Raw genomic sequence first — 16,278 nt, forward strand, 5'->3', positions numbered from 1 at the left:
GCCAAACAAAACAAATCTAGGGTCATAACATTTGAAAGCTGCCCCTGTCACCTAATGGCAAAGGGGGCCGGACCCCACATAGCCCACCACAGTTCAAATGCCCCATGGCTTGAAAAAAACACGTGTACCCAAAGTCTCACGGGATGGAGAGATCCAGGAGAAGAAATTGCAGCATGACCACACCTTCTGGGGGGTGCTTTCTCCCTCTCTGTCTCTCTCTGGCAAGCACGTGTACCCTCTGGCAATAATAATAATAAAAGAACATCTGAAATGGATAAAGTAGAACGTTTAAATAACATGCGGACCGAAGACAATCACTGTTAAGATTTCTATCCAGCTGTTTCTACATATAAGAGAACTTTGGAAAAAATAAAACCACTACCCATGTGTGCACCTGTATTTGCTCACGAACCTGCCTTGATTTCCGGTACAGGCACCCTCCTCTAATCCTTCCTGAGGCTCCATCTCTAGCCAGAGACTGAGCTCTGGACCCAGGAGAGCATGCGCAGGGAGTGTGGAGGGGGACCTCTGGACGCTGGGGTGCTTTCCAGGCACAGCCTCGTTGCTGCCTGCTGCCGTTCCCCTCTGCGCGTTAGTTAATTGAACGGTTGGTCCACAGTATCTGCCAGTGGGCCCACAAATGTTCTCACCCAATGCCCTGCTTGCCATGTTGCCCCTGACTGCTGCTTCCTGCTGTAAGCCTGCAGGATTTCAGGTTCATTTGACTAGCATAGGCTAGACCAGGAAGAAAAAGCCATTGCAAAGCATGACAATGTATCTTTACTACAAGGGCTCACTAGAAACTGCTCCTCACCATTGGCTAGAACAGGCAGCCAATAGCATTTCTTTTGACATATTGTGTTTGTTCTCTAATTGGCTCCCAAGAACAGGGACAGGCTGTTCTCTGTCTCTTCCCCCAGTGCAAATCTCTGGCCACAGGACTCATGGTTTACTGTGCTATGTAAGCCACACCCGTTGAGTCCGTACTCTAAGCAAGTGCTGTTATTACTCCCTCTCACAGGGGAGGGAGACAGGGCTTAGTGAGGATGAGGGGTAATGAAGGTTGTGCAGCGACCAGCCTAGGCTGAGCCAGGGATTCGCTTTTTAGCCCTGTGCTGTTTGGGGAAACATCCCTCCGACTATAGGAATGAGAAGGGTGGGCATGAGCCCCAGGCCAACTTCCTCCCATCCAGAGTTCTGTCCTGTCTGCAATAAAGTTCGGTTCAGGAAATTCCGGCAAGTGACAATGACTCTTAAACTTTCCTGAAGATAAGAATGGCTTGGCCAGAGCCTGCCTCCCCACTCACCACTGGCCACTCGCCATCCCTTTAGCTGGTGCTCAGTAACCCTTTCTTCACCACTAGCCCAGCCTTCCAGCTGACCTTCCGGTCAGGACACATCCTCCTTAAGAGGCCCTAGTGACATCCAGGCTCAGATTCAGGCCCATCCCCTATCACTGGGGACTCCACCCCTGCTGCCTCACCCAACTTCACCCTTCCCTCCCTCTCTTCTTTCCTTCTGAGAATTTTTGCAGTTCAGCTCCCCCTCAGCCAAAGAGAAGCAACTGTCAATGTTGAACAGTGGGCAGACTTAAGTTGGGGTCCAGGAGGTATTTTTAATATTAATAAATACTTTCTCTATTTATTTATTTATTATTTTATATCATTTTTAAAGACATTAATTCTATTAATTTAATTTTTAAAAGAATTATTTTATTAAACTATTTTTAAAATTTATTTATTTTAATTTGATCAGAGAGGGACAGAGTGAGAGAAAAAGGGAAAATGAGAAAGCAAGCTGCCAGGTCTGAGGCTCGAACCATGGTTGGCTGAGAGTCCAGTGCCCTTAAACACCATGCCACATGCTGGACCCCATTCATTTATTTTAATTTGATCAGAGAGAGACACAGAGAGAGAGGGAAAGTGAGAAAGCAAGCCACCAGATCCAGGACTCAAACCATGATTGGCCGTGTGGGAGTGTCCGGCGCCTTAACCACCACACCACCTGCTGGCCCCTATTATTATTATTTTTTAGAGAGATTTTTGCTGTAGAGTGTGTGCACTTGCCAGAGAGAAAAAAAAGTGAAAAATCATCCTCTGGGGGGTTGGCCACACTGCAATCCCTTTCCTACAGTCTCCTCTCAGGATTTTGGGACACACACACACACACACACACACACCCGGTGTGAGTTTTTGTTTTTGTATTTTTTTTTTTTGAGAGGTTTATTGCTATAGGGCGTGTGTGCTCGCCAGACAGACAGAGAGACAGAAAGCGAGAAATCACCCTCCAGGGGGGATGGCCACGCTGCAATCCCTTCTCCTCCATTCTCCTCTTGGGATCTTGGACACGCATGCACACATGCCCAGCATGAGTTTAAACCACCAGGTCCGGGACTCGAACCACAGTCGACTACATGGGAGTCCAGCGACATAACCATTACGCCTACTCCTGGTCCCCTAGGCATGAGTTTTAAGCTGCTGGGTCCAGGACTTGAACCACATCGATCATGTAGGAGTCCAGTGACATAATCATTTTGCCATATACTGGTCCCAATATATACTTTTATTTATTTATTTATTTATTTATTTTTAAATAATTATTTTGTTTACCTTTATTTATTTTAATTTGACCAGATAGGGACAGAGCGAGAGAGAGAGAGAGAGAGAAGGAAAGTGAGAAAGCAAGCTGCTAGGTCCAGGACTCGAACCAAGGTCAACCATGTGGGAATCCAGCACCCTTAATGACCACACCACCTGCCACCCCCTGTACTTTTCTTTAATTGCCAGAGAGTATGTGCACTCACAAGAGAGAGAGAGGAGGAGAGAGAGAAGGCATCTCCCCCCCCAGTAGAGCATGGGCACATTGTAATCCCTTCTCCTTCATGTCTCCATCCTGTAGGGATTGTGTGCATGCATGCACGTGTGCCCAGCATGCTTTACAAGCCTCTGGGACCAAATTCAAACTGTAAGCGACCAAGGAGGAGCTACCTCACTTAACCACTAGGCTATGGGGCCAGCCCAATGTACCTGTTTTCTTTTACATGAAACTTTTCGAGTTTATTAATCCTCTCATGAAGAATCTGCACAATCCCTGCAGACAGTCAGTGCAGAATCTTCACTCCGACTTTTCGCCAGCACCAACACTGGCCTTTGGCAGAATCTTCACTCCTTCGACTTTTCGCCAGCACCAACACTGGCCTTTGCAGTCCCCCTGCCTTTCTTCATTCTGTTCTTGCGTTCCTTTCACTGTTTCCTTGACATCTTTTTCTTCTCATAAAGGCCATGTCTTGCAAGTCTACATTTGGGTTTCTTTTTCACTGCATAATCCAAAGAATCGTGAATCATGCCTAAGCCAGTTGTCTCGCCACCACCAAAATGGGTTCTGAACCCAAATCCAAAGATGACCTCTGGCGTGGTCTGGTACATCTTCGCTAGTTTTTCCCGAATGTCTGTCTTAGGTACTGTTGCCTTCCCGGGTGAAGGACAGCAATGACCATTTGTTTCCTCTGAAGTAGTCTGGTCATGAATTTCCTGGTTCGGATAGTTACTATGTCATTCATGATGGTGGAATATCCTCAAGCAGCCAGGGAGCAAAAGACCCAATGTACCTTTAAAACAGATTTACTCAGGTCCAGGAAAGAGCTATTCATGGAGATCTTAGAAATGCAGGTGCTCCCTCTCCTGGACAGAAACCCCAGGCAGTGCCCAGCAGGGCATCTGGAGGGGCACTGTCTAGCAGCTTCCATGGATTCTAAAGCCGAACAGGCCTGCCTATCATTAGAGCATCTTGTCCAAGCCCCACCTCCAGAAATGACCGCCCCGAGATGCACACCATGCTTGGGAAGAGACTGAAGAGCTTTTACAGTTGGCTCAGGGCTTCACACTCTTTGTTATTTTGAAGTTCTTCCTGTCCCTAAATTTCAGTGGTTTTTTTTTTTTTTAAGGAATTATTTTATTTTTTACTTATTTATTTATCTATCTATTTATTTATTATTATTGTTTTCCAATTTGACCAGAGAGAGGGCGGGGGGGAGTAAGAAAGGAGCCACTAGGTCCAGGACTTGAACCATAGTTGACCATGTGGGAGTTCAACACCTTTAACCGCCATGCCACCTGTCGGCTCCTCAGTTCTTGTTAATACATCTTAAATAATAGGATTGCTTCAGTGGCTGTTGTCCACCTGCTGATATCTCCTTTTATTTTATTTTTTTTCTGAGTTAACACTTTTTTAAAATTTGATAAGGGCCAGCAGATGGTATAATGGTTAAGGTGCTGGACTACCTGGTGGTTCGAGTCCCAGACCTGACAGCTTGCTTTCTATTTTCTCTCTCTTGCTCTGTCTCTCTGTTGAGTGCACATGTACCTATAGCAAACTAAATAATAATAATAATAAATAAATAATTTTAAAAATTGTGATAACATTTAACATGAGAGCTATCCTCTAAAGTTTTCTTTTTAAAGAAATAGTTTATCATCCCAATTAGTTTATAATCCCAAGAGGAGAAGGGATTGTGGCATGGCCATCCCCCTGGGGGATGATTTCCCACTTTCTGCATCTCTGTCTCTCCAGCGAGTGCACGTGCCCCATAGCAAAAATATCTCTTAAAAAATAGTTATTTATTTATTTTTAAATTTGACCAGGGAAAGACAGAGGGGGAAAGAGAGAGGAAAAATGAGAGAACAAGCTGGGACTCCACGTGGGAGTCCAGTACCTTCACCACCACGCCGCCTGCCGTGCCCTCAACTCCTTCACAAGTTTTTAAGTATAATCGTCCCTTTTAACGTGGACAAGATAACAGACATTGAGTGCTTGTATGATAAGCACTGTGTTAAGTACTTCGTATCTGGTATTTTGATCCCCAAATCAAAATATATATGAATAATTAATGATGAAAAGTATCAACGATAGGGACCAGCAGATTGTGTAATGGTTACATGGCTAGACTCCCATGTAGCTAACTAGTCCCGGACTCAGTAGCTTGAAACTCACAAGAGGCACATGTGTGTGCCTGCCCAAAATCCCGAGAGGAGAATGGAGGATGGCCCTCCTCCAGGATGATTTATTGCTGTCTCTTTGTCCCTCTCTGTCTCTATGCTGAGCGCACATGCCCTAAAGCAAAAATCTCTCTGAAAGAAAAAAAAAAAAAGGATGAATGATAAACTCATTTTACAAATGGAGAACTGAGGGGCGTGGTGGCGCCCGCCCTATGACAAATGGAGAACTGAGTCTTAGAGAAGGTGAATAAATTATCCAAGATCATGCAGTAATAGAGTTAGGATTTGAATCCCGAGCCCAAGCACTACTTACAAATGCTCTGTCTCCTTACAATTTTTCTTTCTCCAAATGGAATCATTCTAGTTCCATAAACGTGTCTCGATTATTTCCCTCTGAGTCAGGAAACCTGATCTGGTCCAAAAGACCCGCATAGATTTATACTAGGGACCGGAAGGTTTCCTTTCTGTTCTTTAATTCAGCCTCTGACCAAGTCCACGCTGTGTGTCCCACTACACGGCCTAACCTTGTTCGTATCCTTTTCTACAGCGTGGTCCCCAGACTAGCAGACTAGCGACGCTGGTCACAGGGAAAACCTCTACGTGCACATTGGCTGTGTTTGCACATTTTAAAACGCTTGGACAAAATGTCGTTTAAGGAAATGATATTTGGGGGGTATGCTGTCAGCAGTTTTGATGGGAACTCGGCATTGGTCTCCTACAGAGGACGCATTCGAGAACACGCACACACCTGCGACTGGGTTGTCCATATTTCACCTCCTTCGCGTACCTCACAGTCGGCTACAGCCCTCCCTCCCACTCTGTCTCCTGTCACTGGCCCTGAGTTTTTTGGGATTGTTTGTTTGTTTGTTTAGAGTTTTTTTGCTATAGGGTGCATGCGCTTGCCAGACAGACAGAGACAGAGAGATAGAAAGCGAGAAATCATCCCCCAGAGGGGATGGCCACGCCACAATCCCTTCTCCATTCTCCTCTCGGGATCTTGGGCATGCACGCACACATTCCTGGCATGATTTTAAGCCCCCAGGTCTGGGACACGAACCGCGGTCGACTACATGGGAGTCCAGCGACATAGCCATTAACGCTAACTGCTGGTCCCTGTTTGTTTTTCAATTGTCAGCACGTGCGCTCACCAGAATCTGAGAGAGCAAGAGCTAGGGAAAGCACCTCTCCAGTGGGGTGTGGTCATGTTGCAGTTCCTTCTCTTCCGTTTCTCCATTCTTCTCTTGGGATTTTGGGCATGCACATACACCTGCATGAGTTTTACGCCGCCGGGTCTGGAACTCGAATCACGTCTACTATGTGGGAGTCCAGTGATGTAGCCATACACCATCTGCTGGTCCCTCTCTTCCATTCCTCTAGCCATCAGAATCTTGGGCACGAACACACGTACCTAGTGTGTGTTTTTTTGTTTTTTGTTTTTAAAGAATTATTTTACTTTATTTATTTATTTATTTTAATTTGACCAGAGAGTGACAGAGTGAGAGAGAAAGGGAAAGCAAGAAAGAAAGCCACCAGGTCTGGGACTCAAACTGCAGTTGGCCATGTGGGAGTTCAGCATCCTTAACCACCATGCCACCTGCCGCTGCCCCCCGCCCCCAGTGTGTTTTTCAAGCCACCAGAGCTGAGATTCACAGCATGGTAGGCCGTGTGGGATCTGGCTTTCTGTGCACAATGCCTAACTGTTACCATAGGGGGCTGGTCGCAGCCCTGAGTTGCATAGCCCCGCACCTTGCTCCTTTGTACAGTAGGCAGGAGGGCAGAGCATCGTGGTAAAGAGCCTGGAGTCTGGAACCAGCCTGTCTGGCAGGAACCTTAGACAAGACACCCGACTGCACTGGACCTTGGTTTCCCCTTTTGCAAAATGTCAGGAATAATTATAGTCCCTACTTCAGCTGGAGCAGTTAAAATGTGTAAAGGATCTAGAACTGTGCCTGACACATTTATTGAAAGTTCTCGATAAATGTTCCATGCCAGCCACGTGGTGCAGTAGTAATACAATGCTCTGTGATGCTGAAGCCATGAGGAAAGTCCGGGTTTGTGTTCCGAGGCCTCCCCGTACACACCAGCACATACCCACGATCCTGGCCGGCTGAGGCTGGTCGTGGATTGTGGCATGTAGACCCTGCTAGAGGTACTTCCTTCCCTCCCTCTCTCTTCTCTCTCTCTCTCTCACACTCACTTACGGAAGCAATAAATAAATAAACTTTAAGAAAATTTAAACACGGCCAGCCCGTAGCATGGAGGTTAATGTGGCTAGATCCCACAGGGCTGACTTTGTGGTTTGCGTCCTAAATCCAGCGGCTTGAAAAACATGCCAAGCACATGTACATGCATACCCAAAATTCCAAGAGAAGAATGGAGGACAAGGGATTGTGTGTGGCCATTCCTCAGGGGTGATTTTTCTCTCTCTAGTCAAATCACATGGCCTCTAGGAAAACTTACAAAAAAGAAAGAAACAAAAACACTGGGTTTGGTGCTGGTGCCATAGCATAGTTATTTAGTGCTGTGCACAGGGAACTGGATCCCACGTATGGACCGACCATGGCTTGAACAATGTCCCATGGGTGCCCCAAATCCTGACAGGATGGGGAAAAGGAGGAAAGGAATCGTGCGAAAGGCTGGACTGGCTGGGCAGCTTCCAAACTCTCGGGCTTGGCAACCCCTGTCGTGGACGTTATTTTGGCTCGTCACTTTGGGCAGGAGGCGTTGCAGGCCAACCGGGACCTGAGTCAGGCCTACAGCCTGCGTATGACCTAAGTCAGCGACCAGGAAAACACGCTGCTCCTCCTGGGTCCCTACAGTGGACGTAGAGACCTGGAGATGGAAAGATCCGTACTGGGCCCAAACGGTAACAGATTAAAAACATTCAAGTGTTCTACACTGTGGGTAGTGGGGACAGTCCGCCTGCAGTGGAGGCTGTGGTTGAATGCAATTCCCACCTGAACCCTGTAAATACGACTTTACTAAAGATGGCAGACTGCAGGCCTGCCCCAAGCAGTTCAGCCTGGGAAGCTCACCAAGGCCTTCAAGTCCTTTTTGCAGGGAACAGGCTACATACTAGCTGCCAGCATGACCCGCCTCACCTGATCTCGAACTCACTCCACCTCGAGTAGCATCGGCCCTGGAGACAGTCCCTTCAGCCGGTCTGTCACCAGCACTCGGTCAGATGGGACTCAAGAGTCCTGTGAGTCCCCTGACGTCCTGGAAAGACACCAGACCATGGGGGTGTCCTGCTAAGCAGTTGCTCCTCCCCTGGACCATGCAAGTCCATCCTTCTTCAGGTGACCCCTCCATAATATAACATTTGGTCCAGTAACCTGGCCTCGGCTACCTTTAACTCATGCATGACCACTGAACCTCTCTGGTAGCCTGGATTTGCCATCCTCTCTGCCTGCCCACCCTCTTTTTCGTATGTACCAAGAACCACTTACGTGCCGTTACTGTAACATTCCAGCATCTTTAGCTGATCGGATCTCCATATCGCCTCTTGCCAGCTTTTTCCTGTGCTCCCCCAACTATGTATCTGATAAGAAAAAAAATAAAATAAAACAATGACAATGAATAAAGTGAAATAAAACAATTATTTGTCTTTGTTTTTGTTTTCTTTTTTGGAGAGGTTTTTGCTATCGGGTGTGTGTGCACGCCAGAAAGACAGAGAGAGACAGAGAGATAGAAAGCAAGAAATCACACCCCCCGAGGCAGGGGGATGGCCATGCAGCAATCCCTTTTCCTCCATTCTCCTCTCGGGATCTTGGGCACGCACGCACATGCACCCAGTGTGAGTTTTAAGCCACCATATCCGGGACTTGAACCACGGTCGACTACATGGGAGTCCAGTGACATAGCCATTACACTAAGTGCTGGTACCAAATAAAATAATTCTTTAAAAAATTTTAAAAGAAAAAAAAAAAAAGGAGAAGGAGGAGGGAGACAGAGAAAGAAAAAGAGAAGAAGGAAAGAAAGATGGCGGTCGAGGGCAGCCTGCATTACTGAATGCTTTGTGGGCTTGGCTACAGAGCCCTCAGCAGAACAAGGGGGCCTGGATCAGCAACTTCAGACTCAGGGCGCCTGAGCAGATAAGGAGCAGTGCCCTGAGCCCTCGGGGGCAGTCTGGGGCTCAGGTTCATGCTCCTCCACAGCCTTCTCAAGGGCCTCAATGGCCCCTGCCACTTTAGGAGTGACCACATCGTTTCACACATGTTAACATGCACTGTGTCCCACCTGAAATGTAGCTTATGTATGTAAGCCGTATGTTAGTTGAGTTGCAGTTGATGGGCTGATATTTTATTTGGGAGTCATTTATTGGGGTCGTTGGAAAAGTCATGGTATATTTTTCTATGTTTTTTTCTATCCAAAAGTGCATCATGACTTTCCCACCATCCAATATTGAAATATTTATCCAATTCCATGTTGCAGTTTTCTTTTTTCATTTTGAACCATTGTCCTTAAGCCCCAAACCACATGTCTAAGGGGTGGGCCTTGGTGATCCAGTGCCCAAGCGGGCTTGGTGAGATTCCCAAGTCCCAGAACTTAACAGCTCCAAAGTCTAGCTGAACTATATCCACCCTGTCTATCCACCCATCATGCCAGTCTCCCATCCATCCGTCCATCCATCTACCCACCTACCCTCCTATCGGAGCTGCCGATGGTAGAAAAAGCAACTGGGCAGAGGCTAGAGAAGCCAAGCATGGTATGAGACTGCCCTCTAGGGATTGCTCCAGGAAGATGCAGGCAGGGACCCCACCTCTTCTTCCAGACTGTGATCCACCCACCACATTTGACCACCTAGCCTTACCCAGCACCACCTGTATGGTGGTAAATACAAAGAGGAAGGGGCCAGCAGGTGGCATGGTGGTTAGGGTGCTAGACTCCCACACAGGCAACTGTCGTTCAAGTCCTGAGCCAGGTGGCTTACTTTCTTACTTTCTCTGTCTCTCTCTGGTCAAATTAAAGAAAATAATGATAGTGAATAAATAATGATAGTGAATTAAATATTTTTTTAAAAAAAGCAAAGAGGAATAACACATATCCCTGCCCTCTAGAAGGTCGCCATTTTGCAGTGGCAACTACAGACACGTAAACACACGATTGAAATTCAGTCCATCGAATTGCGTAGATATGTGTACCAAGTTCAAGGAACACCTAGGAAAACAGAGTAAGTCCTGGATAATAGAGGAAGGCATCACAGAGGAGGTGACATTCAAGCTGGATATTAAAGGAGTTTAAGAGTTTACCAGGGAGAGGGAGCAGCAGGTGGCATGGTGGTTGAGGCACTGGACACTCCCATATGACTGACCACGGTTTAAGTCCCGGACCTGGCGGCTTGCTTTCTCTCTCTCTCTCTCTCTCTCTTTGACTGACCAAACTGGAAAATAATAATAATAAATAAAGTTAAATAAAACAGTTCTTAAAGAAAAAAAAAAGAGTTTAGCAGGGAGTACTGAAAAGGAAAGGTATTCTGGGCAGGAGGAGCAGCACTGCAGAAGTGCAGGCTTGGCCCTGCCTCGGGCGCACCACCAAAGATCAGCCATGGCTGCGGCCGCGCCCGGTGTTACCGGTACTGTAAGAACAAGCTGAACCCAAAGTCGCGCTTCTGCCGAGGTGTCCCAGACGCCAAGATCCGTATCTCTGACCTGGGGTGGTAGAAAGCAAAAGAGGACGAATTCCCACTCTGTGGCCACATGGTGTCAGATGAATATGAGCAGCTTTTGTCGGAGGCCCTGGAGGCTGCCCGCATTTTTTTAATTTAATTTTATTTTATTTTTAGGTTTTTGCTATAGGGTGCGTGCCCTCACCAGAAAGACAGAGAGACAGAAAGTGAGAAATCACCCTCCAAGGGGGAATACCACACCGCAGTCTCTTCTCCTCCATTCTCCTCTCGGGATCTTGGGCACACACACACACGCGCCCGGCGGGAGTTTAAGCCACTGGGTCTGGGACTCAAACCGCGGTCACCTACATGGGAGTCCAGCAACATAGCCATTACGCTAACTGCTGGTCCCAATAATTTTTTTTATTACTTTGTTTGTTTTATTTATTTATTTTAATTTGACCCAGATGGAGCAAGAGAGCAAGAGAAAAGAAATCATCACCCCACCCCACCCCCATGGCCGCGCCACAGTCCCTTCTCCGTTCTTCTCAGAATTTTGGTTCTCTCTCGCACACACGCACACGGGCCTGGTGTGAGTTTTTTGTTTGTTTGGTTTTTTGCTATAGGGCGCGTGCACTTGCCAGAAAGACAGAGAGAGACAGAGAGATAGAAAGCGAGAAATCCCCCCCCTCAGGGGGAATGGCCACGCTGCAATCCCTTCTCCTCTGTTCTCCTCTCAGGATCTTGGGCACACATGCACACGCGCCTGGTGTGAGTTTAAGCCACCGGGTCCGGGACTCAAACTGTGGTCGGTACATAGGAGTCCAGCGACATAGCCACTACGCTAACTGCTGGTCCCAAGATGACTTTCTTATCCGAGTGCAGCTCCACCCTTACCACGTCATCTGCATCAACAAGGTGTCCTGTGCTAGAGCTGACAGGCTCCAGACAGGTATGCGGAGTGCCTTTGGGAAGCCCCAGGGCACGGTAGCCAGGGTCCACATTGGCCAGGTTATCATGTCCATCCTCACCAAGGTGCAGAACAAGGAGCATGTGACGGAGGCCTCCGCAGGGCCGGCAGAAGATCCACATCTCAGAGAAGTGGGGCTCTCCCAAGTTTAATGCTGATGAATGTGAAGACATGGTGGCTGAGAAGCGCCTCGTCCCTGGTGGCTGTGGTGTCCAATACATCCCCAGCTGTGGTCCCTGGACAGGTGGCGAGCGTTGCTCTCATGAGGGTTCATCCTGTGCTGCCCCTTCCTTAATCATGGTCATCAATAAATCTTAACTTCTGATTGCCTAAAAAAAAAAAAAGTTCAGGCTTGTGGGGGACCACTGAGAGGTGTGACAAGGCTGGGGCACACAGAGTACAGAACAGTCGTGACCCATCTAGAAAGGCCCACTCAAAAAAACAGACATGCTGGCTACGGCCAGACACGCTCTGTGCCAAACTGGAGGGAGGCCTGGCCCAGCCACTCAGAGAGTGTCAGTGTGAGGGGCAGTCAGGCATATCCAGGGCAAGGACAGCGCGTACTGAGACACCGAATGCTCTGGGCCGAAGGGTGGAAAAGGAGCAGGACAACTTGAGGGAGTCAGGAGAGCTTCCAGAACCCTCCGCCCTTTGCATCTCCCACCTGTCTGAGCACGCTCTGCTCAACCCTCGAGTCTCTGCCTGGCACCCCGGCTTTGCCATTACCTGGCTGAGACGTTGAGCAAGGCACTTACCAATGCGCGGTTGCCTCTTCCTTCACAGGGGAAGTGTCACCCATATCACGGTTGTTTGCAGATTAAATCCAGAAGCCGAAGAGCGTAGTGACTAGCAGTGCTGCTCCCAAGGCCAGGCCGCTCTGGCTCCATCACTTACCAGCTGCAAGACTCTGGGCAGAGTCATGGACGGCTCTCTGCGCCAATTTCCCTTCTCTGAGAATAGCATTGTGTCCATTTCAGCCCTTTGTTGTCCAGACTTAAGGGTTCCCATGCATCCAGCGTTTGGAAGAGTGCCCACACAGTACCACTCACTAAATGTTAGCTGTAATTGATACGGCCCATCCAGGCATTGGGACAGAGTGCCCCCTTAAGTGCCCCCCACTCCCTGTTCCCCACTTTGTCCTATTAATAACAGAAACCCCTGGGACCAGCAGATGGCATAATGATTACATCACTGGACTCCCACGTAGTCGACTGTAATTCGAGTCCCGAACCTGGTGGCTAAAACTCACGCCAGGTGCACGTGCGTGTGCCCAAAATCCCGAGAGGAGAATGGAGGAGAAGGGACTGCAGCTGCAGTGTGGCCATCCCCACTGGGGGATCATTTCTCGCTTTCTGTCTGTCTCTCTGGGGAGCGCATGTACCCTATAGCAACAATCTCTCTAAAAATAATAATAACCATAGAAACCCCATCCTCCAGCTTCAGCAGGGTCCTTGGAGCCCCAGCCAGAGACCAGATGTCACAGCTCTCCTTGCAGCCAGGCATGCCACACGACCAAGTTTGGCCCAGGGCAGGTGAGTGGTGGTGAGCGGTGCCTCTTCTGTTTGCTCCTCCTTTTCCCTTCTTGCTGATCAGGACATGGCACCATCTAGAGCAGTCGCCTAGACAGAGACGGAAGCCGCGGGCGAGGGGGCAGAGGCTCCCCAGAAGCCCGGGGTCCATGCCCAGGGTCTACAACAACATGACGAAGAAGTGACCTGTCCATCTCTAACCACTGTATTTTGGGGCCTCTTCGTAACATCAGTGTATTGTACCCTTAATCAATGCAGCGTCTTTTCCTAAAATTATCTTTCCCTGCTAGGAAAGTGGGCAAAAGGCATAAGGAGATTGTTCATTGACACACAAAAAGGCTACGAATGGCTTTTTTTTTAAGATTTTTGCCATAGGGTGCGTCCTAAAATTATCTTTCCCTGCTAGGAAAGTGGGCAAAAGGCATAAGGAGATTGTTCATTGACACACAAAAAGGCTACGAATGGCTTTTTTAAAAAGATTTTTGCCATAGGGTGCGTGCACTCACAGGGAGACTGGGGGTGGGGGGAGGGAGAAATCGCCCCCTGATGGGAGATAGCCACACTGCAATCTCCTCTTTTCCATTCTCTTCACAGGCTTTAGGGCATGCACACACACTGTGACCAGCATATTTTTTAAGCCGCTGGGCCCGGGACTCGAACCCACAGCCATGTGAGATCCAACTGCCTTAACCACCACTCCACCTGCTGGCCCCAGGTGATTTACATATATGAAAATATGCTCAACTTCACTAGCAAGAGGACAAATGCAGATAAAACTACAGCGTGATAGGGCTGGCCCCATGGCACAGCAGTTACATGCCATGCAGAGGGGAGCCAGAGCACATGTGACCAACCCCAGGCTGGTGACTGGAAAAACACACTGGACAGGGCTGGCCGATGGCATGGCGTTACCTTGCTGGAGTCTCACATGGACCACTGCGGTTTGAATCCCAGACCCAGTAGCTTAAAAATCACGCTGGGTGCATGTGCCTGTGTGCCCAAGATCCATGGAGAATGGAGAAGGGACTGCGGCATGGCCATCCCTTGAGGGGTGATTTCTCACTTTCCCTCTCACCGCCACTATCTAGCAGAGTCATGGACGGCTCTCTGCGCCAATTTCCCTTCTCTGAGAATAGCATTGTGTCCATTTCAGCCCTTTGTTGTCCAGACTTAAGGGTTCCCATGCATCCAGCGTTTGGAAGAGTGCCCACACAGTACCACTCACTAAATGTTAGCTGTAATTGATACGGCCCATCCAGGCATTGGGACAGAGTGCCCCCTTAAGTGCCCCCCACTCCCTGTTCCCCACTTTGTCCTATTAATAACAGAAACCCCTGGGACCAGCAGATGGCATAATGATTACATCACTGGACTCCCACGTAGTCGACTGTAATTCGAGTCCCGAACCTGGTGGCTAAAACTCACGCCAGGTGCACGTGCGTGTGCCCAAAATCCCGAGAGGAGAATGGAGGAGAAGGGACTGCAGCTGCAGTGTGGCCATCCCCACTGGGGGATCATTTCTCGCTTTCTGTCTGTCTCTCTGGGGAGCGCATGTACCCTATAGCAACAATCTCTCTAAAAATAATAATAACCATAGAAACCCCATCCTCCAGCTTCAGCAGGGTCCTTGGAGCCCCAGCCAGAGACCAGATGTCACAGCTCTCCTTGCAGCCAGGCATGCCACACGACCAAGTTTGGCCCAGGGCAGGTGAGTGGTGGTGAGCGGTGCCTCTTCTGTTTGCTCCTCCTTTTCCCTTCTTGCTGATCAGGACATGGCACCATCTAGAGCAGTCGCCTAGACAGAGACGGAAGCCGCGGGCGAGGGGGCAGAGGCTCCCCAGAAGCCCCGGGTGCATGGCCAGGGTCTACAACAACATGACGAAGAAGTGACCTGTCCATCTCTAACCACTGTATTTTGGGGCCTCTTCGTAACATCAGTGTATTGTACCCTTAATCAATGCAGCGTCTTTTCCTAAAATTATCTTTCCCTGCTAGGAAAGTGGGCAAAAGGCATAAGGAGATTGTTCATTGACACACAAAAAGGCTACGAATGGCTTTTTTAAAAAGATTTTTGCCATAGGGTGCGTGCACTCACAGGGAGACTGGGGGTGGGGGGAGGGAGAAATCGCCCCCTGATGGGAGATAGCCACACTGCAATCTCCTCTTTTCCATTCTCTTCACAGGCTTTAGGGCATGCACACACACTGTGACCAGCATATTTTTTAAGCCGCTGGGCCCGGGACTCGAACCCACAGCCATGTGAGATCCAACTGCCTTAACCACCACTCCACCTGCTGGCCCCAGGTGATTTACATATATGAAAATATGCTCAACTTCACTAGCAAGAGGACAAATGCAGATAAAACTACAGCGTGATAGGGCTGGCCCCATGGCACAGCAGTTACATGCCATGCAGAGGGGAGCCAGAGCACATGTGACCAACCCCAGGCTGGTGACTGGAAAAACACACTGGACAGGGCTGGCCGATGGCATGGCGTTACCTTGCTGGAGTCTCACATGGACCACTGCGGTTTGAATCCCAGACCCAGTAGCTTAAAAATCACGCTGGGTGCATGTGCCTGTGTGCCCAAGATCCATGGAGAATGGAGAAGGGACTGCGGCATGGCCATCCCTTGAGGGGTGATTTCTCACTTTCCCTCTCACCGCCACTATCTCTCTCTTTCTCTTTCTCTCTGGCATGCGCACATGCCCTAAGGCCGAATCACTGGGCACCGTGCATGCCCAGCATCCTGGGGACGAGAAGGAGATGCGTGACCATGCCCCGTTGGGTTACTTTCTTTCTCTCACTAGTGAGTGCACGTGCCCTCCGGCAACAAAATGAAATGAAATACAAAAACTCTACACCGTGATACTGTTTCTCATTAATCAGATTGGCCAAAAGGAGCCTAAAGGGACATGACAAAATGCATGTGATGTCCTGGATGGGATCCTGGGGAGAAAAACTAATGAAATTTCAATAGCTATGACTGTTACTTATGATACATCGATATTGGTTCATTAATTATAATGAATGATAACAAATACTAAAATCATAGTAACATAACAATAAATACTAATGTAAGATAATAATAATAGGGGAAACTGAAGGGTTATATGGGAACATCCTGTACACTTTTCTCAATTTCTCTGTAAATCTAAAGCTGAGGACCAGCAAAT

At 48.5% G+C, this 16,278-nt stretch overlaps 2 pseudogenes; both read left to right on the top strand.

Annotated features, from left to right (window-relative positions):
- Positions 1-7,249: 7,249 nt before the first annotated feature.
- On the top strand, positions 7,250-8,287 carry LOC102475908 (protein NDRG3-like; annotated as a pseudogene).
- Positions 8,288-10,130: 1,843 nt separating this feature from the next.
- Positions 10,131-11,838, top strand: LOC106733594 (60S ribosomal protein L10-like; annotated as a pseudogene).
- Positions 11,839-16,278: the final 4,440 nt, after the last annotated feature.

Source organism: Tupaia chinensis, unplaced genomic scaffold (genome assembly GCF_000334495.1).
Source record: "Tupaia chinensis unplaced genomic scaffold, TupChi_1.0 Scaffold144171_2, whole genome shotgun sequence".
Lineage (NCBI taxonomy): Eukaryota > Metazoa > Chordata > Mammalia > Scandentia > Tupaiidae > Tupaia > Tupaia belangeri.